The sequence below is a fragment of the Carcharhinus amblyrhynchos genome, unplaced genomic scaffold (genome assembly GCF_965287045.1).
Source record: "Carcharhinus amblyrhynchos unplaced genomic scaffold, sCarAmb.v2.hapA scaffold_47, whole genome shotgun sequence".
In the NCBI taxonomy this organism is placed as follows: domain Eukaryota; kingdom Metazoa; phylum Chordata; class Chondrichthyes; order Carcharhiniformes; family Carcharhinidae; genus Carcharhinus; species Carcharhinus amblyrhynchos.
In genome coordinates, this window is record NW_027649788.1 from 626,344 (window position 1) to 630,443 (window position 4,100).

Sequence of the window (4,100 nt, forward strand, 5' to 3'; positions counted from 1 at the left end):
AGATGTGTGGGGTAAATCCGAGGTAAATATTCTGTGAAGGATCTGGTTTTGTCACCCAGAAGTACCGTGAAACATCTGGACAGCAATTCAATGGTTGAGGAAAGAAAAAAACTCTTGACTGTGACAAACAGATTTAACCTGCCAGGATGTACAGCAGCGTTCAGTAAAGGAAAGGAATTGTATCCCCGACTTCCAGTTCTTTTGAAAGCCATTTTTCAGCCAATGTGAGTGTTATTAGGAGCTGAGCACCAATTGCTAATTCTTCCTTGTTTAAAGTCTGCTCCATCCACACTGATGAGAACCTTTCACTGGGGTCAAGACAGCACACTGATGAGAAGGACCTTCCTATTGGCTGGGAGCAGGTGATTGATAGCCGCTACAACAAATGGGGAGAGGGTATAGATTGCAGCCCCGCCCTCTTCATTGTCCAGGCAGCGGCGCGCTCGGGTTGTAACCGCCTGTGCGCGAGACGGACAGCACGGAAGGAACTCCAAGACTCGCGCACTGCGCAGGCCCTTTGTCTGTGTGCGGGGGGAGGGGAGGGGGGGGTGAACGAAGAAGCAGTTGTCCGTATGCGCATGCGCCGGGCTCTTTGAGCGCGTGCAGTTTTACATCACAAACAACGACGCGCAGTCGCAGAGTTGCTTCTTTCCAGAAGTTTCGGCGGTAGAAAGTCCGGGTGAGAAAGCGATGCAAATATTTATACTCGGTTCTGAGCAGGGAGGATTTTCAGCTTTTTTAATCGTGTTTAAGAAGCGGCCTGGTTCCTGGACCAATTCTGGGGAGAAAATGGCGAATTCCGACTTTCCCAGAAAGCAAAGAGAGTGAAGATGGAGATAGTGAAATCAGAGAGAGTAATCCCAGGGAGATAGAGATAGTGAAATCAGAGAGAGTAATCCCAGGGAGATAGAGATAGTGAGATCAGAGAGAGTAATCCCAGGGAGATAGAGATAGTGAAATCAGAGAGAGTAATCCCAGGGAGATAGAGATAGTGAAATCAGAGAGAGTAATCCCAGGGAGATAGAGATAGTGAAATCAGAGAGTGTAATCCCAGGGAGATAGAGATAGTGAAATCAGAGAGTGTAATCCCAGGGAGATAGAGATAGTGAAATCAGAGAGAGTAATCCCAGGGAGATAGAGATAGTGAGATCAGAGAGAGTAATCCCAGGGAGATAGAGATAGTGAAATCAGAGAGAGTAATCCCAGGGAGATAGAGATAGTGAGATCAGAGAGAGTAATCCCAGGGAGATAGAGATAGTGAGATCAGACAGTGTAATCCCAGGGAGATAGAGATAGTGAGATCAGAGAGAGTAATCCCAGGGAGATAGAGATAGTGAGATCAGAGAGAGTAATCCTAGGGAGATAGAGATAGTGAAATCAGAGAGAGTAATCCCAGGGAGATAGAGATAGTGAGATCAGAGAGAGTAATCCCAGGGAGATAGAGATAGTGAAATCAGAGAGTGTAATCCCAGGGAGATAGAGATAGTGAAATCAGAGAGAGTAATCCCAGGGAGATAGAGATAGTGAGATCAGAGAGAGTAATCCCAGGGAGATAGAGATAGTGAGATCAGAGAGAGTAATCCCAGGGAGATAGAGATAGTGAGATCAGAGAGAGTAATCCCAGGGAGATAGAGATAGTGAGATCAGAGAGAGTAATCCCAGGGAGATAGAGATAGTGAAATCAGAGAGTGTAATCCCAGGGAGATAGAGATAGTGAAATCAGAGAGAGTAATCCCAGGGAGATAGAGATAGTGAAATCAGAGAGAATAATCCCAGGGAGATAGAGATAGTGAAATCAGAGAGAGTAATCCCAGGGAGATAGAGATAGTGAAATCAGAGAGAGTAATCCCATGGTGATAGAGATAGTGAGATCAGACAGTGTAATCCCAGGGAGATAGAGATAGTGAGATCAGAGAGAGTAATCCCAGGGAGATAGAGATAGTGAGAACAGACAGTGTAATCCCAGGGAGATAGAGATAGTGAAATCAGAGAGTGTAATCCCAGGGAGATAGAGATAGTGAGATCAGAGAGTGTAATCCCAGGGAGATAGAGATAGTGAAATCAGAGAGAGTAATCCCAGGGTGATAGAGATAGTGAAATCAGAGAGAGTAATCCCAGGGAGATAGAGATAGTGAAATCAGAGAGAGTAATCCCAGGGAGATAGAGATAGTGAGATCAGAGAGTGTAATCCCAGGGAGATAGAGATAGTGAAATCAGAGAGAGTAATCCCAGGGAGATAGAGATAGTGAAATCAGAGAGAGTAATCCCCGGGAAATACAGATAGTGAGATCAGACAGTGTAATCCCAGGGAGATAGAGATAGTGAAATCAGAGAGTGTAATCCCAGGGAGATAGAGATAGTGAAATCAGAGAGAGTAATCCCAGGGAGATAGAGATAGTGAAATCAGAGAGAGTAATCCCAGGGAGATAGAGATAGTGAGATCAGAGAGTGTAATCCCAGGGAGATAGAGATAGTGAGATCAGAGAGAGTAATCCCAGGGAGATAGAGATAGTGAAATCAGAGAGAGTAATCCCAGGGAGATAGAGATAGTGAAATCAGAGAGAGTAATCCCAGGGAGATAGAGATAGTGAAATCAGAGAGAGTAATCCCAGGGAGATAGAGATAGTGAAATCAGAGAGAGTAATCCCAGGGAGATAGAGATATTGAGATCAGACAGTGTAATCCCAGGGAGATAGAGATAGTGAAATCAGAGAGTGTAATCCCAGGGAGATAGAGATAGTGAAATCAGAGAGTGTAATCCCAGGGAGATAGAGATACTGAAATCAGCGAGAGTAATCCCAGGGAGATAGAGATAGTGAAATCAGAGAGTGTAATCCCAGGGAGATAGAGAGATCAGAGAGAGTAATCCCAGGGAGATAGAGGTAGTGAAATCAGACAGTGTAATCCCAGGGAGATTGAGAGAGCGAGATCAGAGAGTGTAATCCCAGGGAGATAGAGATAGTGAAATCAGAGAGAGTAATCCCAGGGAGATAGAGATAGTGAAATCAGAGAGTGTAATCCCAGGGAGATAGAGATAGTGAGATCAGACAGTGTAATCCCAGGGAGATAGAGATAGTGAAATCAGAGAGAGTAATCCCAGGGAGATAGAGATAGTGAAATCAGAGAGTGTAATCCCAGGGAGATAGAGATAGTGAGATCAGAGAGTGTAATCCCAGGGAGATAGAGATAGTGAGATCAGACAGTGTAATCCCAGGGAGATAGAGATAGTGAAATCAGAGAGTGTAATCCCAGGGAGGTAGAGATAGTGAGATCAGAGAGTGTAATTCCAGGTAGATGGAGCAGTGAAATCCGACAGTGTAATCCCAGGGAGATAGAGATAGTGAGAGTGTAATCCCAGGGAGATAGAGATAGCGAAATCAGACAGTGTAATCCCCGGGAGATAGAGATAGTGAGATCAGATAATGTGTAATGGGGGGAGGGGGGGAATGGAGGCAGTGAGATCTGTCTGTAAACACAAGAGGATGGTACCAATATGAACAGACAGTGTCCAATCCAGGCAGGATGGAGACATGGCGATCAGACAGTGTGTAAACTGGAGAAAACGGAGGCAGCGAGTTCAGACAGTGCGTAACCCGGGAAGGATGGAAATTGAGTTCGGGGGCATGGAGCCAGTGAGATCAGACGGTGTGTAACCCGGAAGGGATGGCCGCAGTGTGTAGCCTGGGGAGGATGGAGGGTGATGCTAACGGGTAAGGCCATAAGAACATAAGAAATAGGAGCAGGAGTAGGCCATCTAGCCCTTCCAGGCTGCCCCGCCATTCAGTAAGATCATAGCTGATCTGAAGTGGCTCAGTTCCACTTTCCCGCTTTCTCCCCATAACACTTAATTCCCTTGTCTATCAGAAATCTATCTACCCGTGTTTTAAAAATATTTAGCGAGGTAGCGTCAACCAGTTCAACGGGCAGAGAATTCCAGAGATTCACCACCCTTTGAGTGAAGAAGTTCCTCCTCAACTCCATTCTAAACCGCACCCCCCCCCCGTTATGTTGAGGCTGTGCCCTCTAGTCCTGCTGTCCTTTCTGAGCGGGAAGAGTCTCTCTACTTCTACCCTATCCATCCCTTTCATTATCTTGTAAAT